Source organism: Bos javanicus, chromosome 21, assembly GCF_032452875.1.
Source record: "Bos javanicus breed banteng chromosome 21, ARS-OSU_banteng_1.0, whole genome shotgun sequence".
NCBI classification, from domain to species: domain Eukaryota; kingdom Metazoa; phylum Chordata; class Mammalia; order Artiodactyla; family Bovidae; genus Bos; species Bos javanicus.
The window spans coordinates 15626892-15652842 of NC_083888.1; the positions used below are offsets into that span (position 1 = coordinate 15626892).

The 25951-nt window shown below is 45.4% G+C and overlaps 1 protein-coding gene across 4 annotated transcripts in view; it reads right to left on the bottom strand.

Annotated features, from left to right (window-relative positions):
• The window catches only part of SV2B (synaptic vesicle glycoprotein 2B), a 258548-nt gene that overhangs the window by 225616 nt on the left and 6981 nt on the right, over positions 1-25951 (bottom strand). The window contains exon 1 of one of the 4 annotated variants that reach the window (XM_061394313.1): positions 23711-24400. The exons of 1 other annotated variant lie outside the window; for it this stretch is intronic. The gene's annotated coding sequence lies outside the window, so the exon portion shown is untranslated. Of the gene's footprint in view, positions 1-22943; positions 23417-23710; positions 24401-25951 lie in introns of those variants that run through there. 2 more of the 4 variants (XM_061394308.1, XM_061394310.1) reach the window with 2 other exon arrangements.

Sequence of the window (25951 nt, forward strand, 5' to 3'; positions counted from 1 at the left end):
AATAAATAAATAATTTTTACAAAGAGTAGACTCAGAACCCCTTAGAAAAAAAGGAAAGATGAAGACATAGCCAGACTTTAATGTCTTTGAGACACCTCAACAAAACTAATACTTTATAATCTTTATTTAAGCAAGAGAAGTCAGCTCACTATCTGTGGCAGACACCAGGGTTTCCATGACCAATAACCAATTCCCCTTCTTTTGGTAACAAATCCTCAATTTGCCTTTGAGGAACTCCTCTTCCCTCACACCATGTGGGACTCAAAGAGTGGTCTCCAGGACAGGGATGTGACCCCAGTGGGGTCAGCCAGATTTTTTTGATCCCAGAAAAGGAATCAGGAGCTGGGCACTCAAAGTCAAAAGTGGTGGGGGACTCAAGACCCTTGGAAGTGTTTCCAAATAGACCACCTATTACCAAAGGAGCCAGCTAGACTTTTCCCAGACATACTGGAGATTTCCCAGAACACAACATGGAATTTACATCAGGACTCCAGCACTTTATTCCATTGTTTCGCTCTTTCAGCTAAGCCCCTTCTCCTGAAACCTTCATTAAACACTAGCACAGAGCAGAAGAGAGAACTCCAGGCTGGAAACAGGGGCTCTGATCATAAATCTGCCACAGGAAATAATGTTACCTCCCCTAAAGGGGGCTCAGTCTCTCCATAGTATTAAGGGGTCAGGATTTAGTGATCACAAAGGAGCCTTGTGTGCTGGCTCAATAAAAACTGACCCCTGAAAGCCCCAGTTCTTGACAACACAAAACTCACATTGTCAGGGACAGTGAGGCTTGGAGTTTAAAGCAGTTAATCCCCAGGCTGGATGACTCGGACAAAGAGGATTAACCCTCAGATGAGAAAGCCATCATCCAAATATAGAGCAATCTCATGCACACACATTAGAAACAGAAAGCACCCCCACCTTCTCTTGCAAATTCCTGTTCTCTAGCCCTCTGGTGAGCTGATTATTAACCCTTCAGCACCCCAAGGCCAAGGTGGTAGACCCTCTCCATGTTCCTCCATCACCCTTCTCAATTCTCCAATCCAGGGTTACAGCATTTCTCCTTTGAAATGCACAGGTTGGTTTAAGGTATTCCAAGTTTGGGACTTCCCTGGTGGTCCAGTGGTTAAGAATCCACCGGACAATGGAGGGAACACACAGGTGTAATCCCCGATCTAGGAAGATCCCACATGCTGGGGAGCAACTAAGCCCGTGAGCCACAACTACTGAAGGCCCTAAGCGTTAGAGCCCATGCTCTGCGACAAGAGAAGCCACTGAAATGAGAGGCTCTGCAACTAGAGAGCAGAGCCCCGCTCACCACAACCAGAGCAAGCTCTCGTGCAGGAATGAAGACACAGCCAGACAAAAACTAATTAATTATTTTTTTAAAGGTACTCCAAGTTTGCTAAGTAACTAACCATTGAGCACTTCATCTGCCAGGGACTGGTAGACACCAGAGCTTTAGGGGTTTAAGATGAAACAGTGCTGGCTCCCAGGGAGCTTTCAGTCCAGAGGGAAAACGCCTACGGAGTGCCATGTGGTCTGCAAAGCACTATCTCCTCAATAAATGCACCCCAATAACCGCTGAAAGTAGATATTACTATGATCATTTTACAGATGAAGAAACTGAGGCTTTGAAAAGTTAAACTATTTGTCCAAGGTTATATAACCTATAAGTATCAAACCAAGCTGCTTGGCTTTAACATGCTATGGCACACAGAATGGGAAATGCCAAGAATGAACCCTAAGGTAAAGTACAGACTTTGAGAGATCGTGATGGGTCAGTGTAGGTTTATCAGTGGTAACAAATGTACCACTTTGGTGGGGATCCTATAACAGTAGAGATTGTGCATGTTTGGGAGCAGAGGGATGAGAAATCTCTGTATCTTCCTCTCAATTTTCCTGTCAACTTATAACTGCTCTAAAAAATGAAATATGTTTCAAAATAATAACATCATTTGTAAATGAAAATAATCCCATTGACAGTTGCATCAGAAAGAATAAATACCTAGGAATATATTTAACCAAGAAGGTGAAATACCTGTATCCTGAAAACCACACGATATTAACAAAAGAAACTGAAGAAAACACAAATAAATGGAAAGAAACGCTGTGCTCACAGATTAGAAAAATCAGTATTCAATGTCTGTACTGACCAAAGCAATCTGTAACTTCAATGCAATCCCTATCAAAATTCCAACAGAATTTTTCAAAGAAATAGAACAAACAATCCTAAAATTTGTATGAAACCACACCAAAAAGTTCAAAAGGCCAAAGTAATCTTGAGAGAAGAACAAAGATGAAGGCATTTTCCTATACCACGAAACTATAGCATTGTCAGTATATTTTTGGTGTTGGCAAAAACATCAGACACATAGATCAATGGAACAGAATAAAGAGCCCAGAGATAAACCTATGCAGAAATGGTCCATTGATTTACAACAAAAGAGTCAAGAATATACACCGCGGAAAGGAAAGTCTCTTAATAAATGACATCAGGAAAACTGGACAGCCACATAGAAAAGAAACTTGGCCACTACCTTACACCATGCTTTTTTCCAAAGAAAACCACCAATAGTCACATGAAAAGATGCTCAATATCACTAATCACGAGGGAAATGCAAATCAAAACTACAATGAGCTGTCACCTCATGCCTGTTAGAATGGCTGTTATGAAAAAGATAAGAAAGAACAAGTGTTGATGAGGATTGTGGAGAAAAGAGATCCTTTGTACACTGTTGGTGAGAACGTAAATTGGCACAGCCACTATGGAAAACGTGCTATAGGTTCCTCAAAATCTGAAAAATAGAATTACCATATGATCCAGCAGTTCCACTTCTAGGGATTTATTTGAAGGAAATGAAAACACTAACTCAAAAAGATATATGTACCCACCATGTTCATTGCAGCATTATTTACAATAGTCAAGATAAAAAAGCAACCTAATGTCCATCAACAGACGAATGGATAAAGAATAGAATATTATTCCTCCATAAAAAAAGAATTAAACTATGCCATTTGTGACAACCTTAAGGGCATTATGCTAAGTGAAGTAAGTCAAAAAAAGAAAAATACTGTAAGCTCTCTCTTATACGTGAAATCTACTAAACAAATAAACAAATATGCTCATAAATACAGAGAACAGTCCTCCTTCCTTCCAAGGACAGAAGGAATTGGAGAAATGGGTGAAGGGAATCAAAAGGTAAAGAGAAAAATAGATAAATAAATACATATGGTGCATTACTGAGCAACACCAGAAAATAGACTACCATTGTTTGGTAATTTGTTAACAAAAAACAAATTTTTAAAAACTCTTTCAAAAAAGAAAAAGGACCTCAAGTTGAGTATAAACGGCACAGATATCGAAACTAAACAGTGGCGACAAAGCCATATTTTAATTTGTTGGAGTTTTTTTGCAAAGCTTGAAGTCACCTTTTTTTTCCTGCTCCCTGCATCCTACAGCGAACCCCCACTGGCTGTCTGTTTTACACGTGGCTTGGGATGCGTCTCAGGGCTGCCCTCTCAACTCCCCCCACCCTCTCCTCCCTCTGCTGCCCACAAGCCTGCTCTAAGCATGTGTCTCCTCCACTGCTGCCCTGCAAACAGGCTCAGCAGCGCTATCTGTCTAGGTTCCATATGTGTGTGTTAGTACACGATACGTGTCTCTTACTTTTTTACTTTTTTTAAACTCATTTTTAATTGGAGGATAATTTCTTTACAACATTGTTTTGGTTTCTGCCATACCCCAACATGAATCAGCTACAGGCATGCATACGAGCCCTTCTTGAACCTCCCTCCCTCTTCCCACCCTCTCCCACCCCTCTAGGTTGTCACAGAGCACCGGCTTTGAGCTCCCTGCATCATACAACGAATTCCCACCAGCTATCAATTTTATCGATTTTTATCAATTTTGTAAAGAATCTGCCTGCAATGTGGGAGACCCGGGTTCGATTCATGGGTCAGGAAGATCCCCTGGAGAAGGAAATGGCAACCCACTCCAGTATTCTTGCCTGGAAAATCCCATGGACAGAGGAGCCTGACGGGCTACAGTCCACTCAACCACCACCACCATCGATTTTACATATGGTAAAATTTAAATTCTAAAGAGCATCTGCTCAATAATATATCTAGATGAACTACTCCATAATTCAGCACATATTAACTATCATTCTAAATATGATAGACAATTTAGAAGGTAGAAAAAACCTATTCTTATTAAAAAGGTTTCCCCAAGGCCCCACTCAGACCTTTTCATCTGTATCTCAGTAGCTAGAATTAGAGTCATCTCTAGCTGAAAAGAAATCTGAAGAGAAAACATTTTTGGCTGAGTATATTGCCCTTTCCTCTCTGGGGGAAAAAAGAAGAAAAAAAAAAGTGAGGTTCTCATGGTAATGAAGAAAAGGACAAAAAATACTGAAGAGGCAGCCAACAGTATTTTCCACATAAAAAATTATTTTGTCACAATGAAACAGAAACTGGCTTAAGCAGAAAATCCAGAAGGAAGGATTCCAGAAGGAGCTGATTCACTAAAACCATGACATATCATCCGGAGCCCAGGCTCCTTCCACATCTCTGCTCTGCCATCTCTCATGCTGGTTTCAGCCTCAAGCGGTAGCCAGATGGCTGCCACAATTTCAGGTGTAAAATGTACATGTGACAACGTCCAGAGAAAGAAAAAGGACTGTGTTTTCCGTGGGTTTTTTTTTTCCACTTTAGGAACAAAAAAACCTTTCCCAGACACTGCTTTGTTAACTTATTCTCGTTTCTCATTAGCCAGAACTGAGTCACACTTTTGAGCCAATCACTAGCAAAGTGAATGGGGTTATCACTTTTTTCCCGAGGTAAATCCTCTGTGTAGAATGTGAGCTCCCCAGCTCCACCAGTGTTCACTGTAATATTCTGATAGCATTCACCAGGGGAAAGTGGTGAATGAATTGTGGCCAATCTAGAAGCCCACCACTTCATACTAGAATAATAGATCAGTGGGATCCTAGAAGATAAAAACTACGAAATAGAAATACAACTGCGAAGTGTACTTTTGAGCAAGAATCAAATTTTTAATGTGCTACATTTGGGCCCCAACCACCTTCTACAACCTCAGAACACCAGCCTTTGAGAACACACTGGCCAGTAAGCATCTGGTCACACCTTTCATCAAGCCCTTTGGATTTCTACACTATAGCATCAGGGGCCAAAAGGCCAAATCTACCGGTTAAGTACTTCAAGTTTCAGTGGATGGTCCTAGCTATAATCTAGGATACAGATGATCAACATACCTGGAGAAGTCAGCCTTATCTGAGGCATATATGCTCCATGGTCATCAGGCACATGTCACCAAAGATGGAGCTTTTTTCCTAGAAGCTTTCCTCACTCACCCAGCACTGTTCTCAGTAAGATGTTCAACCACATTGCATAATACACAGAGATCCAACACTCTTAATTATTTATGTAATTTATGTGGCAAGAACTTCCCTGGTTTTCAGTATAAAAAATTATTATTATTTTTAATGATATCAAATGTTACAAGATATCCTCATCATTTTATAGAAGTCAGAAACAATGTGGGAGGAAAGGGAAAATATTGAACTTTAGTCTTTTCAGACTGCATAGGCTCATGGAAGAGTCATCAGAGGAAACACTGGCTATTTAACCCTGCGCCCTTTCCTGCATTTAAGAACCTCCTAGTTGCTTATATCCTAAATATAAAAGCTTACATGTGCCAACCCCCGTTTCCCATTCCACTCTCCCCCAACCCCCTCCCCTTGGGAACCCTCAGTCTGTTCTCTGTCCATGATTCTGTTTCATAGATAGGATCATGTGTGTCACAGTTAGATTCCACATATAACTGACATCATATGGTATCTGTCTTTCTTTTTCTGACTTCCTAAAGAGCCTCTTGATGAGGATGAAAGAGGAGAGTGAAAAAGCTGGCTTAAAACTCAACATTCAAAAAACTAAGATCATGGCATCCAGTCCCATCACTTTGTGGCAAGTAGATGGGGAAAAAGTAGAAACAGTGACAGATTTTATTTTCCTGGGCTCCAAAATCATGGCACATGGTGACTGCAGCCGTGAAATTAAAAGATAACTTGTTCTTTGGAAGAAACGCTATGACAAACCTAGACCGTATTTAAAATCAGAGACATCACTTTGCCGACAAAGGTCCATCTAGTCAAAGCTATGGTTTTTCCAGTAGTCATGTATGGATGTGAGAGCTGGACCATAAAGAAGGCTGAGTGCCAAAGAATTGATGCTTTCAAATTGGGTGCTGGTGAAGACTCTTGAGAGTCCCTTGGACAGCAAGGAGATTAAACCAGTCAATCCTAAAGGAACTCAATCCTGAATATTCATTGGAAGGACTGATCCTAAAGCTGAAGCTCCAATACTTTGGCCACCTCATGCGAAGAGTTGACTCACTGGAAAAGACCCTGATGCTGGGAAAGATTGAAAGCAAAAAGAGAAGGTGGGCAACAGAGGATAAGATGATTGGATGGCATCACTGACTCAATGGACATGAGTTTGAGCAAACTCCAGGAGATACTGAAGGACAGGGAAGCCTGGCGTGCTGCAGTCCATGGGGTGGCAAAGAGTCAGATACAACTTAGTGACTGAACCATGACAACAACTTAGTATGATAATCTCTAGTTACATCCATGTTGCTGCAAATGGCATTATTTCATTCTTTTTAATGGGTGAGTACTATTCTATTGTGTACACACACACACACACATAAGATACATACCACATCTTCTCTATCCATTCATCTGTCCAGGGACATTTAAATTGTCCCTGTCCAGTTGCTTCTATGTCTTGGCTATTATGAATAGTGTTGCTATGAACATGGGGTGCATATATTTTTTTTGAATTGCAGTTTTGTTGGATATATGCCCAGGAGTGGAATTGCTGAATCATACAGTGATTCTGCCTATATAAAATTATTAGACTTTTTAAAATACTGTGCAGTATAACTATTTTCAGTTCAGATCAGTCGCTCAGTCATGTCCGACTCTTTGCGACCCCATGAATTGCAGCACACCAGGCCTCCCTGTCCATCACCAACTCCCGGAGTTCACTCAAACTCACATCCATTGAGTCGGTGATGCCATTCAGCCATCTCATCCTCTGTTGTCCCCTTCTCCTCCTGCTCCCAATCCCTCCCAGCATCAGAGTCTTTTCCAATGAATCAACTCTTCGCATGAGGTGGCCAAAGTATTGGAGTTTCAGCCTCAGCATCAGTCTTTCCAAAGAACACCCAGGACTGATCTCCTTTAGAATGGACTGATTGGATCTTGCAGTCCAAGGGACTCTCAAGAGTCTTCTCCAACACCACAGTTCAAAAGCATCAATTCTTCAGTGCTCAGCTTTCTTCACAGTCCAACTCTCACATCCATACATGACCACTGGAAAAACCATAGCCTTGACTAGACGGACCTTTGTTGGCAAAGTAATGTCTCTTACTTTTGAATATGCTGTCTAGGTTGGTCATAACTTTCCTTCCAAGGAGTAAGTGTCTTTTAATTTCATGCCTGCAATCACCATCTGCAGTGATTTTGGAGCCCCAAAAAATAAAGTCTGACACTGTTTCCACTGTTTCTCCATCTATTTCCCATGAAGTGATGGGACCAGATGCCATGATCTTCGTTTTCTGAATGTTGAGCTTTAAGCTAACTTTTTCACTCTCCTCTTTCACTTTCATCAAGAGGCTTTTTAGTTCCTCTTCACTTTCTGCCATAAGGGTGGTGTCATCTGCATATCTGAGATTATTGATATCCCAGCAATCTTGATTCTAGCCTGTGCTTCTTCCCGCCCAGCGTTTCTCATGATGTACTCTGCATATAAGTTAAATAAGCAGGGTGACAATATACAGCCTTGACGTACTCCCTTTCCTATTTGGAACCAGTCTGTTGTTCCATGTCCAGTTCTAACTGTTGCTTCCTGACCTGCATATAGGTTTCTCAGGAGGCAGGTAAGGTGATCTGGTATTCCCATCTCTTTCAGAATTTTCCACAGTTTATTGTGATCCACACAGTCAAAGGCTTTGGCATAGTCAATAAAGCAGAAATAGATGTTTTTCTGGAACTCTCTTGCTTTTTCCATGATCCAGCGGATGTTGGCAATTTGATCTCTGGTTCCTCTGCCTTTTCTAAAACCAGCTTGAACATCTGGAAGTTCACGGTTCATATATTGCTGAAGCCTGGCTTGGAGAATTTTGAGCATTACTTTACTAGCATGTGAGATGAGTGCAATTGTGCAGTAGTTTGAACATTCTTTGGCGTTGCCTTTCTTTGGGATTGGAATGAAAACTGACCTTTTCCAGTCCTGTGGCCACTGCTGAGTTTTCCAAATTTGCTGGCATATTGAGTGCAACACTTTCACAGCATCATCTTCCAGGATTTGAAATAACTCAACTGGAATTCCATCATCTCCACTAGCTTTGTTCGTAGGGGTGCTTTCTAAGGCCCAGTAAGTTTAAATATTAAAATATATGTTAATAAATAGGAATACAATAAATTTTAAAATTAAAACAAAAGAAGCTCACATGAAACAGGCACCCCAGCAGTCAGCCCAGAGGTAGCTTTTTCATCTTTATGTTACCAAGAAATGCTCTTCTTGATCCTCAGTGATGTGTTCCCATAAGCTTATGAGGAATTACTAATTAAAATTTCAGGCTTTGTATTGGTGAAAGTAGGCTAACTGCTATAACAAACTCCAAAAATGTCAGTGGTTTAACATAGGCAGAGCTTATTTCTGGCATGAGACAGTGCCAAGCAGGGCCAGCCAGTGGATGGGAAAAGAGCTTGGAAGTGGGCATATGGAAGTTCACTGGCCGGCCCTGGGAACCCCAGTACCCATCACATCCATTCTCATCACATCAACAGACCTGTCACGTGGCCACACTCACTTGCAAAAGAGGCTGGGAGCTGGAGTCTATGTGCCCAGGAAGAGTAGGAAGCAGGTTTAATAAAGAGATTGCTGGTCCTCTTGGTCCCCTTGCAGCTCTCTCCTCTACTCTAAAGCCAGAAAACAGAACTTTCTGCTCTGTTTGTTCTGGGCAACTATGGTCTAGGACTTCTTTATAGTTCTTAAATATTTTCCACGCTATCTTGGATCTTTCTGTACACTGAAGATCTCCAAGACATCAATCACAGTTTCCACTGCTGTTGTTTCTCTAATTGGATGGATGTCTGTGATGGAGACTATATCAGCCTTATGATCCACACAGTTCACACACGGCCAGGCCTTGTGGATGAAGCAAAGGACAGTAATTATCTCGACATTCAAAGGACCATTTCAAGGAGCCCAGACAACAGTCCGCTTTTCTGAGTATGTTAGTGGATTTTGAGGGGGTTTTCTTCCTCTGCGCTCCTAATAACATTTAAACTCCCAAGAGGAACTAACAAAACATTGTTAACCAATTATACTCCAACAAAAGTTAAAACAGAAAAACCCCAAGAGGTTCCAGTGTGTGTCCATGCCACCTTCCACCAGCCCCTTTGCCCGTCCTCAACTGCCAGCCAAAACCACCTCACCATACCAGTTTGCTTATTGTTCCCAGATCAACTGAACACTCTCAGGTCTAGCTTCTTCTCAAACTATCTCTGCTATCAGGAATACCATTCTCCTCCCCAGCGCCCTCCTGGAAAACTCCTACTCATCCTTCAAGGCCCAGTTAAGCAATGCCCCTTCACCCTGTCCAGCAGTTTTTCTGGGCCTCAGTCTTCTCTCCTTATGCAGCAATAATCATTGCTTATAGTCCATGCTCCCACAAACGTTCACTCAGTTTATATCTCTGTGCCATCATCGTCTCACCTTGTAGTCTCATAATTAATGAGCTTCCCAACAGCAGAGCCTAGGCACTGCAGCCCTTATAAGACTTTGTAGGAAAATAGCTTCAGAGGCTGGGAATCCAGTTGGATCCAGTTCCTGGTTTAAGCCCATTAGGAAGTAACCAGATATTTGCAAACTCCCTTTAGAAGCCTGTGGGTTGTAGCAACAGGAGCAGGAGAGGCTGGAGTCAAGGTCGTGGATTGAGACTCACTGCTGCACCTAACCAGCCTTCATGGACTTTGTGGGGAGGGAACACGGCACACAGCAAAGAACGTGTTCTGAGGTTAAGCAGCCTTGCATTTGAATCCATTCTCCCTTTCAATGCTAACATTACTTTGCCAACAAAGGTCTGTATAGTCAAAGCTATGGTTTTTCCAATAATCATGTATGGATGTGATAATTGGACCATAAAGAAGGCTGAGTGCCAAAGAATTGATGCTTTTGAACTGTGGTGTTGGAGAAGACTCTTTAGAATCTCTTGGACAGCACGGAGATCAAACCCATCAATCCTAATGGAAATCAACCTTGAATTTTCACTGGGAGGACTGCTGCTGAAACTGAACTTCCAATACTTTGGCCACCTAATGTGAAGAGACAGCTTATTGGAAAAGACCTCAATGCTGGGAAAGATTGAAGGCAGGAGGAGAAGGGGACAGCAAAGGATTAGATGGTTGGATGGCATCACCGACTCAACGGACATGAGTTTGAGCAAACTCCAGGAGATGGTGAAGGACAGGGAAGCCTAGTGTGCTCCAGTCCATGGGGTCACAAAGAATTAGACGCTACTGAGAGATTGAACAACAACAATAACCTTTGGGAAACTTATTTAACGCCTCTGAACCTCAGTTTACTCCATGACAAAATGGAGACAATAAACTCTCACTTCACAGGGATTGGAAGAATGAAATAAAATGAAATCATATATACATCATAATCATCATTACTGTCACATGATCAAACTACAAGCTCCTAGAGGAACCATGTCTAATGCATCCATGTGGGTTCTCAGTACAAAGCTAACTTTGCTGCAAGATGAAACCTCTGCTGTCTCTATTTCTTTATCTGTAAGAAAATAAAACAGACTTATAAGCTGCCTATTTGAGGGTTATTGTGAGGACACCTGCTGTTGGAATATGAGGTGCCGAGCAAATGCTGAAGGTGATTCTTATAACACCAGCATGACTTTCCCCTCTATTTCCCAAATGGACAAGTCCTAAGCATTTCCTCGTCTCCCCAGTGCGAGAGCAGAGGGAGCAAATGAGAGCCCTGAGCAGGCTGCAGGGAATCTTGGGGTATGCATAGGAAATCTGGAGGTGACAGGCTCAATCTGCAGCAGCTGCTGCTGTAAATGGACCTCAACTAGTCATTGGACTGAGGATGCAGCATCTAATAGTATCTGCCATCAGTGACTCTACAGACTAGGTAAAACCATCATCATTCTCATTTTACTGATTGGAAAACTGAGGCCCAGCATTGCTAAATGACTCACCTAAGATCTCAACTGAGTAAGAAGCAAGGCCAGGCCGGGAACCCAGGAGAGACTGAATCTAGGACTCTTTGTTTTCTCTACCCTCTCTAAGAAGCTCAAGAATCCAGGAATAATTGGAAGGTCAAGCCAGAAGAGAACTTACATGCCTGGAGAAAATGGGCTGAGAGTCCCAGGACATCCACCTGGCAGTGACACAGATGAATCTGAGAAAACTGATGGGAATAACCTGGCCTGTGAGAGCTCTACCTGGTCCCCCACACTGGTCACTGTGGAAACAGGAGGCCCCCAACCCCGTGATGTGAGGCAGGGAGCCTGGCACAGCGATGGGCTGGGACCCCCAAATGAAGACAAAGTCACCCATCGTGGAGAGTGAAAGGAGAGCTCAGCTCAGCATCCCATCCTGTTTCCATGCTGCTCTGACCGTTTCTCTTTTTTTGTCTTTTTTAATATCTATTTTTATTTATTTGGCTGCACCAGGCCTTAGTTGCCACATACAGGATTTCTTTAGTTGCGGCTTGTGGGATCTAGTTCTCTGACGAAGGATCAAATCCCCGGCTCCCAGCAGTAGGAGCTCGGACCCCTAGCCACTGGACCACCAGGGAAGCCTCTGCTCTGACCCTTTCTAATCGACCTCTTTACCACTCCATGTGGGCTGATCCTCTTACTGCTTTCATTTTTTAACTTTTTGTTTTATATTGGAGCATAACCAATGGACAGTGTTGTAATAGTTTCAGGTGGACAGCACAGGGTCCCAGCCATAGGTATACGTGTATCCACCCTCCCCCAAACTCCCCTCCCATCCAGGCTGCAACGTAACATCGAGCGAGAGTTCCTGTGCGACCACTTTAGTTTTGAAGCTACCACCTCTACTCTGCTTTCCTAGATCTTCCCTTTCCTTCAAGCTTAATTTTTATGCTTTGCTGAAAAATACTCAAAGCAGCCGCCTGTAACCCACAGACATTTAAGCAACCATGGGTGGGCTGCCTTCATCACTCATCCTGGTGGGGTGGGGAGCGCAGGAGTGGAATTGAGTCCCTTCAGCCCTCCAGGGCCAAGGTCAGGAGCTCCTGACATGGCCATGACCTCTTTAGCCCGGTCCTAGGGGCGCCCGGGACTCTGGTCTGGTGCAGGCCTCTCCCCGCCAAGCCGTTTCTGCTCCCTCAGAGCCGCCCACGTGCCAGCTGGGCTCCGATCCGCACCATCTGCTGCCCCCGATCAGGCGAGAGGCCACGGTCAGACCCTGTGCCTGGCAGGAGAGCAGGGGCCGCGGGCAGACCAGGAGCTCCGCTCACTGGGCCTGTGCTTGGGTCACCGGCAGGGGAAACCCCCAGAGGATTTCTCAGAGGGAGCTGCAGGGGAGCCGCCCAGGCTCTCAACTGCCTGGGGGAACCATCCGTCATGTTGCAGAGGGTTTCTCAGTGTGAAGGGCACCCGGGCCTCGTTTCCTGTGCTCTCTTTTTTTTTCTTAATTTTTCTAATTGAGGTACAGGCAGTGTACAAGATTATATAAATTTCAGGAGCACAACACAGTGATCCACAATTTTTAAAGCTTATGCTCCATTGACAGTTATTATAAAGTATTGGCTATATTCCTTGTGCTGCACAATACATACCCTTTAGCTTGTTTATTTTATGCCCTGGAGTTCGTACCTCTTAATCTCCTACCCCTCTCTGGCCCTTCCCACTTCCCTCTCCCGACTGGTGACCGCTCGTTTGTTCTCTGTATCTGTGAGTCTGGTTCTTTTCTGTTACATTCACTAGCTGGGTTCTTTTTTAGACTCCACATACAAATGACACCATGCAGTACTTGCCTCTCTCTGGCTGACTTATTTCTCCAAGCAGAATACCCTCCAAGTCCACCCATGTTGTTGCAAATGGCAAAATTGCGTTTGTCCCTGAGGCTGAGTGGTACTCCATTGTATGCATGTACCACAGCTTCTTTATGCAGTCATCGCTGATGGACACTTAGGTTGCTTCCATACCTTGTAAATAACGCTGCTGTGATCGTGGTCTCTCTGCTCTCTACTGTCTGATGAACTTAGCTTCTGCAGGCCTGACTTGGGCTCTGGTCCTCTCTCTAGTGTTCCCTGACTATAGGACCTTAAGCAAGTCATTTCCTTCTCCAGACTCAGCTCCTGTCTTTGCCTAGTAGGGACTTTAGATCCTACAGTCCCTTCAGCTCTGAGACACTAAGATCCTCTAGTCCAAGTAAGGCCTTCCATTGTCCTGAACTTGTTCTGGGCTCAATAAGGAAACTGCCTATGAAACGTGAAAGTGAAAGTCACTCAATCGTGTCCGACTCTTCCTGACTGGATGGAACTGTAGCCCCTCGGGCTCCTCTGTCCAGGGACTTCTCCAGGCAAGGATAACGGAGTGGGTTGCCATTCCCTTTACCAGGGCATCTTCCAGACCCAGGTATCGAACCTGGGCCTCCTGCATTGCAGGTAGATTCTTTACTGTCCGAGCCACCAGGGAAGCCAAAGGAACCTGCCGATGAAATACTTATTAAAACAAATTTGTACATTTGGAGGTATTGATGGACAGACATGTGTTCATTGGCAGGTTTCAGTAATGGGGAGCCATGAAAATACATGTGTGAAGTACACACATCTCCCCTAAGCTTATGTGACTTTTAGGCACCAGAGTTCCTGCCAACACATGCATCATCTGGGTTTGATGTATGAAGCAGTTAATGGTCCCCAGCTCCCAGCTTGAACAGCCAACTGCTAGACCCGGACATCTGTGATGCAAGAAGGCCCCAGAAGTCTGGCCAAATTACCTTCTCCTGCATCTACATAGAACGGGAAGAGAAAGAAATGAGGTTGTTCCACCGCTTGTCCAAGGGTATCTTCATCTGTGATTTCCTCGCTCTGGACCTCAGGTTTCCCATCTATAAAGTGCGAATGGAAGAGAAGACATGGCCTATATGTTCTAGCTCCTAAAAAAGTTCAATTTAATTGTATTTCTGAGGGGTTACAGAGTCACTGGGCTTCCCTGGTGTCTCAGACGGTAAAGAATCTGTCTGCAATATGGGAGTCTGGGGTTCGATCCCTGTGTCAGGAAGATCCCCTGGAGAAGGGAATGGCAATCCACTCCATATTCTTGCCTGGAAAATTCCATGGACTGAGGAGCCTAGCAGGCTACAGTCCATGGGGTCGCAGAGTCGGACACGACTGAGCGATAATACACACACACACAGAGTCTCTGGTTAGGGGAGAATTTTCAGTTGCCTTTTGGGGAAAAGAAAAAAGTTAATGCTACTCTCCCCACTGCTGCCCTGGACAGAAGCAAGCTCTAAAGACTGAAGGAAACAGGAAGTGCGTGGAGCAGGAGCTTCCATAGAAACAGAGAAATGTGATAGGATCACAGGCTGAAGGAGGGAATCCACGGTGCAGGTTTTCACTGGACCAGGAGACACAGTGGGTAAACTGTAATCCATGGGCAGGACAGCAAGGGAGCTTTGGTCTTCACTCCAGAAGCATCTGAGAGCCCCAAGAGAAACCTGATGCTCCTTGATCCAGAGGAGGCCAGAATGGCAGCAAAAGCAGGGAGGTGGGACAGAGAGAAACCGTTGCTGCTGTGGTTGTACGTTAGTCACTCCATCGTGTCCGACTCTTTGCAACTCCATGGACTGTAGCCCGCCAGGCTCCTCTGTCCATGGGATCCTCCAGACAAGAATACTGGAGTGGGTTACCATGCCTTCCTCCAGGGGATCCTCCCGACCCCAACTCGGGGGCTGAACCCACATCTTTCATGTTTCCTACATTGGCAGACGGATTCCTTACCATGAGCGCCACCTGGGAAACCCTTAGCTACTGAGTACTTACTAGATGCTGCAAACTCAGCACTGTCTCTCACATCGGCACGTCTTGTCCAGGTCAAAGAGAAAAACCAAGGAGCCTCAGCCAACAGAGCAACCACAACAGCATTTACTCATTCATGAATCAAATAGACTCGTACTGTGTGCCTACTATGTACCTGGAGCAGGAAAAACAGCAGATTTTCCAGTAGAAAACATCATGGGGCAGATTTTATGGGAGCAAAACCCAGAGGCATCTGATGGAGAGTTTCTGCACCTCCATAATCCAAATGACTCAAAAACTTTGATCAAGGAATTCTAACAAAGTATGAGACAAGCCAGAGCTGAGCTGGGAGGTTGGCCTGTTGCAGAGGATGGAAGGTTGGTTTCCCTTTGAGGCACCTCAGAAATCTCTAGCTCATAAGTCTAATTATTGTCCACCTGTCTCATTTTGAACACCATGGGCCTCATGCAAATAATCTCATCAGCACTGGCAACATTAAATGACAGGTTCTAAACTCTCTCTACACTTAGAATTTCCAGTTCTTTCATTAGATATAGTGATCCTTTGGGAAGCCCTGATGGATCAGCAGGTAAGGAATCCACCTGCAATGCAGGAGCCACAGAAGACATGGGTTTGATCCCTGGGTCAGGAAGATTCTGTGGAGGAGGAAATGGCAACCCGCTCCAGTACTCTTGCCTGGAGAATCCCATGGACAGATGAGCCTGGAGGGCTGCAGTCCATGAGGTCACAAAGAGTCGGACACAACTGATGACTAAGCGCGCACTCAGTAATTCTTTAATTAGTATTTAGACTAACTTATTGCCAAGAACAGGAGCATGAAAGAAACTGCAGACCCCTTGGGTGTTATTACTACTACCATCACCGCTGTCATCACCACCACCACCATCAGCACCATCATCATTTTACAGCTGAAGGAACCAGGGCTCAGGGAAATTAAATAACTTGCTACGGTTTACACAGCTAGAAAGTAAGGAAGATTGAGTCCAAACCAAGTTTTGTTTGATCCCAAATCCCACCGCTCCATCCAATCTCCAACATGGTCAAGCTTGGTATCCACACGTACAAACGGAGGCCAACTTGATATCCCTTTCTCATATTTCCTTCTCAGTTTTAGTTCTTTTCTTCCCACTGTTGTCCCTTTCCTGCTCTCTCTCTCTCTCTGTCTCTTTCTCTTTCTCTCTCTCTCTCTCACACACACACAGAGGAAGCCATTTGCCATTGCAGTGACTACATTTTTTCCTCACTCCCACCCCCTCTAATATCACTGCAAACAAAACTCACACTCACACATATTCAGTCACACCACGGGGAGGAAATGGTCAGCACCTGGAGTCTGAGATTGAAGTCATTCCAATTAAAGTCACGCCAATTAAACCCCATAACTGTTCCTCCCCTTTTCCTATAAGACTATTGCTGATTTCTCTCCTTTTATAAACAGGAACAGATTACACAAGATGCTGTAGATGTGGGATTTTTCAAGCAAGCTGGTGACACTCTTTCACTTGGCACAAAATCGATTTAAATAAACATCTTCCTTTTTCAAGATTCTTTCCTGCTTCTGCTTAATCTTAAATTAAGAGGAGTACAATAATAACCCAAGAACATCACACCTCTGAATTTCAACCTCCTCTCCCGCAGGATTTTGTCTCCTTTTTTGAAAGTATGAGCTATTTTTTGGTTTCCACTTGTTTCTCCTTCTTACTTGTCATCACACATTGTTTTCTATAAGACATAAGCAATTGGAGCCTTCACATTTAAAGTCTGTTTTTAGTCCGTGGGATCCACAATAAGGCTCTCATGAGACCTTGAAAAGAAAAAGAATAACTTCAGGGAGTTACACTTCAAGACCCACTGAAACAAAGATCCACAGTCACCTCCAGTGATTGAATGACTCCATTCACTCATTCAGTAAATACTCACTGAGCACAGACTATGTGTCAAGCAATATGCAGGGCACTGGTGGTACAGCAGGGACTGGGCTCAAGGAAGGGACAAATTAAGAATGCTAACGATACTCAAGCTTATATCTCCTTGTAGGACCTCTTCCTTCAACTCTAGACCCACACGTGTAACTATCAAATTAACATCTCCCATTGGGTGTTCAGTTAAACCCCATTACTCTTCCTTCTCCATTTCAGTAAAAGGCCACTCTTTCTAGCTGCTCAGGTCAAAATATGTAGAGTCATCCTTGAATCCCTAGAGCAATATATCCGTAATTTGATAACTGTTCACCATCACCACTAACTACCCTGGTCCAAACCACCATCACCTCTTGCCTGGATCATTGCAGTAGCCTCCTGACTTCACCTCCCTGTTTTCACCCTTAACCCCAAAAGTCTATTCTAAGGTCTAAAGCTCAGGTAATCATTGTAAAGCTTAAATCAGATAATGTCAGCGAGTGCTCAAAATTCTCCACTGGCTTCCCATCACGCTCAGAGTAAAAGCCACAGTCTACACAATGCCCTAGATAACCTTGTATTACCCAGCTCTCAGCCATTTGTCTGATCTCACCTTCTCCATCCTCACCCTCTCTACATGAATGCCCTTTCTGTTCCCAGGATACACCAGGACACTCTTCCCTCGGGGCCTTCACACTTGTCTCTTTCCCTGCCTAGAAGGGTCCTTCCCCAAATATCCATCTGGCTGACTCTCTTCCTTCATGTCACCCTGACCACTCCCACCCCTTCCTTCACCCTGCTCCTCATCCACTCAACCAGGCACTCCTCATCCTGCTCTCCTTACGTGATGTCCTCTCATCACATAATACATATTTACTTATTTACATGCCATCTCCCCAGCTAGGACGAATGCATCATGAGGATGGACCTTGCTACCTTGACTGGTGCACGTGTTTGTGTGTGTGTGCTCAGTCGCTCAGTCATGTCTGTCTCTTTGTGACCCCATAGACTGTAGCCTGCCAGGCTCCTCTATCCATGGGATTTTCTAGGCACAGAATACTGGAATGGGTTGCCATTTCCTCCTCCAGGGGATCTTCCCAACCCAGGGATTGAACCTGCGTCTCTTGTGCATCCTGCATTGGCAGGCAGATTCTTTACCACTGTGCCACCTGGGAAGCCCATGCCTGGCATGTAAGGAACACTCAGTAAATATTTGGTGGATGAATGGCTATCTAAAGATTCATATGTCTGAAGCTGATCAGCCATGGAAACAGAGAACAACAGAGAAAAAGAAAAGGGCAAGTTTCAGGCATTGTCCATTCAAGCAGAACTTGGGAAAAAAGGAGCCTTAGTAAAGGGGACTTTAAATATTAATGTCCCTATGGTATACTGAATGCAAAGACATTCCAGTTCCCCTCCTCCCTCCGTATCCATGCTCTTTGCAGTGTGCCTTCGTAGCTCTTCCCATCAAGCAGTGTACTCCAGGGACTTCCCTGGTGGTTCAGCAGCTAAGACTCTGCGCTCCCAATGCAGGGGGCCCAGGTTCCATCCCTGGTCAGGCAACTAGACCCTACATGCCACAACAAAAGGTCAAAGATCCCACATGCTGTATCTAAGACCTGGTACAGCCAAATGAGTAAATAATTTTTTAAAGTATATTCTAGTCCCTACACCTTCACTCTGGGCTGGCCTTGTGAGTTGAAGAGAAAGTTTCAGTCACTCAGTCATGTCCAATCCTTTGCAACCCCATGGACTGCAGTCCGCCAGGCTCCTCTGTCCATGGGACTCTCCAAGCAAGCATACTGGAGTGAGTATCCATTCCCTTCTCCAGGGGATCTTCCTGACCCAGGGATCGAACCCTGGTCTCCTGCATTGCAGGCAGACTCTTTACACCTTCACTCTGGCTGGCCTTGTGACTCACTTTTGTCAACAGACAAAGATGAAACAACAGTGTGCCAAGTATAAGCTTAGACCTCAAGAGGTCAGGCAAGTTTCCACTCTCCCTTGGATTCCAGGGATACTATGTGAACATGTTGGGCTAGCCTGTTGGAAAATGTGGTACTACCCGGAGCAGAGCCAAGTTCCCCCAGGTAAGGCCACCCTCAAGCAGCCAGCTCTCAGCCACTCCAACAGCAGACAAAAAAAACATGAACAAACCCAGCTGAGATGAATCAAGCCCACTCAGACCTAAAGAACTGCCTGGCCAGCCCGTAAACACGTGAGAAAATGAGAAATGGTTGCTGTCTTAAGCCGCTAAGTTGCGGGGAGATTTGTCCTATAGTTCCCTTGGTAAGGTCAGCCCTAATGTATGTGATCAGCCCCCAGGGGAGGCATCTCAGCTGCTCTGCTCTGAATATGTGCTCATCAGGAAAGCTTCTCCTTGTGATGTGGTTGTCACCAAGGGGATCAGCAAGAAGAAGACACCCTGCCATGCCACACAGGGTCCCAGCCACTGCAAATTCGGTCTGGGGTGAGCAAGGTCACTGCAATGTAAGTGGCTTTCTGAAGCAGCAAGACCTCGGATGGAGAAAAATCCACAGAGGTGAAAGTCACCTTCTAAAGGGGTGACTTGGGGGACACCCAGCCAGCCACCCAGCCAGGACCCAACCTTGTCAAATCCTGTTTCACAGAAACTTTGACCAGCTTCTCAGGCATCCAACCCCATTTCTATCCACGAAACACACTGCAACAGTCCCACAGCACTAGGGTCAGCCATGAGGGGGAAGCTCTCAAATCCCCAAAACCATGCTCTTTATTTTTTGTAATTGGGTCCAGTTGATTTCAAGTGTACAGCAAAGTGATTCTATCAGACACATATAATACATAAATACGTGTATATATTCTTTTGCATTATAGGTTATTACAAGATACTGAATGCAGTTCCCTGTGCTATGCAGTAGGTCCTTGTTGTTTATCTATTTTATATGCAATAGTGTGTGTGTGTGCTCAGTTGCTCAGTCATGTCCACCTCTTTGCAGCCCCATGGACTGCAGCACACCAGGCTCCTTTGCCCATGGGATTCTCCAGGCAAGAATACTGGAGTGGGGTGCTGTGCCCTCCTCCAAGGGATCTTCCCAACTCAGGGATAAAACTCGCGTCTCCTGCACCTCCTGCCTTACAGATGGATTCTTTACCATTAACGCCACCTGGGAAGCCCAATGTGTGTATTTTAATCCCAAACTCCTAATTGATCTGTCCTCCCTCCCCTCACACTCTTCTCTTTGGTAACAATAAGTCTGCCAAAACCATGCTCTTTAAAGCAGCAGTCCCCAATCTTTTTGGCACCAGGAACCAGTTTCGTGGAAGACAATTTTTGTATGGACCAGACAGGGGAGATAGTTTCAGGATGACTCAAACGCATTACATTCATTGCGCACTTTATTCCTATTACTATTACATCAGCTCCATCTCAGATCATCAGGCATTAGATCCCAGAGGTAGGGGACCCCTGCTGTAGAGGAACGATGTCCCAGAGGGGTGGAGCAGCAAATTGTGATCTTCGTCATATTCAGCCTACAAGATGGAAGTCTCAAATAAGTGCACCATATAATATCATGTACATGCATCCCACGGTACACCAACAGTCAATGTATTTCCAGTTGATTCTAACATCTTTCCATAGCCATAGAAACTACTTTCATCCTCCAAGAATACAGACTAAAAACTAGCAGGGACAATACCTGCAGGACTATTCAGTAAAGGTGGCCCTTTCTTTCATTGCGAAGGAAATGTTCAATAGAAGCCCTAAAACAGTCCTTGATATGGATGAAAGACTGCTAAACACTGTTTTGCACTGCGCTTCTCATCACCTTGGAAAGATTTATGCCTCTGCTGGTTGCATTTGCTCAGGCTGAGTGACCTAGGAACCTATGTCTCCCAACGAGCCTTCTTCTAAACATCGAGTGTAAGATGTCAGCCAATTCTTTCCACAAGTGCTCAGGATATTAATCTTCGCAACAAATAGAAATCATGAGAGGCAATACCCCAGTGACCCTGCCGGCTTACCCCTCTGGCCTCAAATCCTACTGCTGCTCCCCTCGCTCACTCACCCGCAGCCTCACTGGACTTCTTTCTGGGTTTTCGTATGAACACACCTCCCTCCTGCTTCAGGGTTTTGCAGGTGCTGCTACACTGCCCAGAATGCTCTTCCTCAGACATCTGCCTGGCCCGCTCCTCACTTTCCCAGGGGTCCAGTCAAATGTCACTCATCAGCAAAGCGTTCCCTGACCAAGCTATATTAAACAATAACAATCCTCACCGCGCCCTCTGGCAAGACTCCCCATTCCTCTTACTCTGCTTTATTTCTCTCCACTATAATGCATCATTATCTTGTTATTTATTTGTCTGCTATCTTACATACACACACACACACACATATACACACACACACACAAGGTAAGCTCCTTGAGGGACTTCATTTAATTCAATTCCGTATCCCTACACATAGAGCAATTCTTGACACATAGTAGGTACTCAATGAATGAACTGCCATTTCTTAAGCACCTACTTTGTGTCAAGCAACTTATATATGATGATCATTTCCCAATAAACATATTTTTAAGCACTTATGATGTAATTATATTATAAGAATTCCACTGTTATCTCCATGTTACAGCTCAGGAACCCAAAGCTCAAAGCGAGGCTAAGAAACCTGCACAAGACACTTACCTAGGTCTGTTTGAGTATCAAAACCCACGGTCCTTGACGCGTGCCAATCTGCTTTTTAAATACCTCAGTGATGCTTTAGGTTACAAGACGCACGTAAGACGCATCTCTGGCAACATGTATAGCACAAGAGCTCTTCATTCTACCATTTTTCTATCACCCACCATAGATTTTTCCAGGAAAAAAAATCCGTCAGATTGGATTTTTATTTCCCAGAGCACATTGGTTGGAATAGCTTTAGATTTCCTTTATTCCATCCATTTAGAGACATCCAGGTTCAGAGCTTTCCTTTTGATCTGAGCTGGGACAAGCACAGACAGGTCAGGGACCCAAAGGAGATGAAGGCAGAAGTTCATCTGCTCTGAGAATCCCTCAGAACTATCCAGAATCCTTGCCTTTGTGATGTACTGCTCCCAAATCTTCCTGGTTCTAGAACTTGGGGAAACAATCCATTAAAGAAACAAAAAGCCTGACCTCCTGTGCTGGACACTCTTTTCTCTTGGTTGTCATTTTGTGTCTGTGTCTACTAGTATCTGGTCACATACTGCAAACGCCAACCCTGCTGTAACTTACAGAGCTCTGCACGTATAGTAACCTTGATGCTGATGATGGGGAGACTGATGGGGGTTACTCACAGACCAAAGGACCAAGAGAGGGACCCCGTTTCTACTGAAATTCATGTAACATCTCACCTAGGAGAGCTTCGTTTAAAAAAAAAAATCACTGCCACATTAATTCCTCTCTTCCTGCTCCCACCACTCTTTCCACATCTACATTGCTGAACTTATCATACCTCATTATTACAGGTGTTTCTTCTCCACCAGATGTGAGCTTCTGGGGAAATAGACTTTGTTTTCATCCTCTCTGCACCCCTCAGGGTTAATCCAGCCTCTGACACATAACTAGGTGCTCGACCAGTATTTGCTGACTCAAGAAAGATGCAGAGCGAGCCTGTGCTGTGCTTGCTGCACCCACTGGAGCAAGCAGGGTAAGTGACCTCTTCTGGAAAGGGCAAGAAGCAGAAACAGAAGAGACCAGGGTAGACCAGAAGGATCACTGAGCTGGCTAGGAAGTCTAATTCTCCCCTATAGGTATCTATTTCCCATCCTTCACCTGCCACTCCCTGAACCTCAAAACCACCCACATTTGCTTCTGAACAAGCTTTTTAAAAAATGAGCACGCACCCCACCCCACCCTACCGTTCTGCTCTTACCAGAGCCCCAGACACCGAGGTTAAGTTACCTTTAAAAGGAGCTAGTCTGCATCTGTGATTTCTGGTTTAAGGATCGTGTTTCAGCAGCCGGGCTGAAACCTGGACAGCAGATATATCTAACACCCGTCTGCGGAGGAAACGGCAGTGCCTCGCTCCTCCCTGGCTAAACGCACCCGCTCACCCATCCCTGCAGAACAAATCATGTTCTTTTCCTTGCGCTAAAATCCATCTATAAACAAATCCTCTCCGCGTCCCTAAGAAACGGCTCCCACGCCCGCGGAGGGTGCCCTCCACACACACAAATACACACTCACAAACCCCAACCCAGAGGTACCAGGTGAAAGCCTGGTTTCGATCTGTCCTTTAAGAACAAACCAACAACAACATCATTCACCACACACACACACACACACACACACATCCATCTAATTGCAAAGAACCGAAACTAAAAGGGGTGACTAGGAAGCTTATGGAAAGGGAGTTATCAACGTCAATAGCCTAAGTTGCAAAACTATGTATGGCGCTAACAGTTCAAACAGGATTTAAAAACAGCCCTTGGGGGATGCCCGCTTCAAAGAGGCGCGCAACCCCGCGCAGCAGGCAAGTGCTTGCTTTTCTGCGCCAGCTTTCCAAGACTCTCCCCTGTCTTTTGTGCCATTTACTATAAACAACATTCAGAGGTACCAGCGTGTACGTTTCAGCCCAAGCAGGCGAGCCTGGGAGCCCCCAGGGTCGCGCGGGCTCCGCGCCCCCGGCCGGGTCTGCACGCACCGGAGCGAGCAATGCCGTCCCCTACCTGGGTGGGAAATCCGCACGAGGCCGCCCCCGGGTGCGGGCGGAGCGGGGTCAGTCCGGGTGGCCCGGCCGGCTGCTCGGGAGAACGCGGCGCTGGGGCGATCCCGGCGGAGGCAGGAGTCCGCGGGTGTCACACCTGCATCACGGCGCCCGCGCCGCCGCAGCGCGCAGCGCGCCCCCGCCACACCGAGCACCCAAGGCGGGAGGCTCCTGGGTCCTCTACTCAGCGGGATCAGATCCTAACCCGCTTTCTTCCCGGCTTGGGCATTAAAGGTATTGGCGGCGGCCACCTCTTCTCGCTTCTAAATCCCCTTCTGATTCAAGACGGAGTGTTTGGGATAGCTTGATGGGCAGGGGACCCAGCTGGGGACCCAGGCTCTCTGGATTTGCAGACCAATACACGCTAAACTTCTTATTCCTCGAGTTTCGAGTTTCATCCCCTACTGATGACTGGCATCTCTTTCGCGCTCTCCACCGCGCCCGGCACCAGGGGGCGCTATGCACTCCACACTCCCTTTCACCAGCCCCAAACTAAGACGCTTCGGAGGGCACGACTTGAATTCCTGGGAAGGTGAATCCTCGGATAGTGCATGCCTCCTCGGTCGTGTGGACTCTTTGCGACCCCATGGGTACAGCTCGCCAGGTTTCGCTGTGCATGGAATTTTCCAGGCAAGAATACTGGAATGAGTTGCCATTTCCTATTCCAGGGGATCTTCCCGACCAGGGATCAAACCTGTGTCTCCTGCATTGGCAGGCGGATTCTTTACCATGGGACCACCATGGAAGTCCGTCAATGCTTATATCTGGTACCTAAACTTCTTCTTGCCTGACGACTCTGGTTAAGACCTCTCAGACAACATTGCATTAAAGTGGTACTGAGGCTGCTATATTTACAATGGATAATCAACAAGGGCCTACTGTGTAGCACAGGGAACTCTGCTCAATGCTATGTGGCAGCCTCCATAGGAGGGGGGCTTGGAGGAGAATGGATCCATGCTTATGTATGGCTGAGTCCCTTTGCTGTCCACCTGAAACTATCACAAAATTGTTAACTGGCTATCAGTTCAGTTCAATTCAGTAGCTCAGTCGTGTCCGACTCTTTGCGACCCCATGAATCGCAGCACACCAGGCCTCCCTGTCCATCACCAACTCCCGGGGTTCACTCAGACTCACGTCCATCGAGTCAGTGATGCCATCCAGCCATCTCATCCTCTGGTCCCCTTCTCCTCCTGCCCCCAATCCCTCCCAGCATCAGAGTCTTTTCCAATGAGTCAACTCTTCGCATGAGGTGGCCAAAGTACTGGAGTTTCAGCTTTAGCATCATTCGTTCCAAAGAAATCCCAGGGCTGATCTCCTTTAGAATGGATTGGTTGGATCTCTATGCTGCTGCTAAGTCGCTTCAGTCGTGTCCGACTCTGTGTGACCCCATAGACGGAAGCCCACCAGGCTCCCCTGTCCCAGGGATTCTCCAGGCAAAAACACTGGAGTGGGTTGCCATTTCCTTCTCCAATGCATGAAAGTGAAAAGTGAAAGGGAAGTCGCTCAGTCGTGTCTGACTCTTAGCGACCCCATGGACTACAGCCTACCAGGCTCCTCCATCCATGGGATTTTCCAAGCAAGAGTACTGGAGTGGGGTGCCATTGCCTTCTCCGTGGATCTCTATACTCCAATATAAAATTAAAGGTTTTTAAAAAATAAAGTGGTGGTACTGGATATCTTTTTCAGGGGAAAAGTCTTCATACTATTACATATTTTAATTATAAAAGTGATAATGAAGAGCCTTATCTTATTCTTAATTTCTTTCTTTCTTTTTTTTTTTTTTAAATTACAGGGCAGGGACCACGCTTCTCACCAGCTGCAAAATGCTTTCCATGTCCTTTACTGAGTGTGCTTTATGCAGCGAAAATGCTCTTTTTAACACTGGCCGGCAGCCCCGAACCGCCCGGCAGCCGGGACCCAGCGCCATCCGCGGACTTCCGGGCTCCTGCCCGCCCCCGCGCCGCCCTCTTAATTTCTTAAAAAAGCATATTTTACCCTTAAGTATGATGTTAGCCATTGTTAAAAACTCTATCAGATGAAAGAAATTTTCATAATAAATATGTAGAATTTTGTCAAAAGTTTTTTGCTTCCATTGAGATATCCATAGTTTTACTCTTTTATTCAACTCATATGGGTAATTCCATTCAATGACTTTTGAATGTTAAACCACCTTTATATTCCTCAAATAAATTCCATGATATCA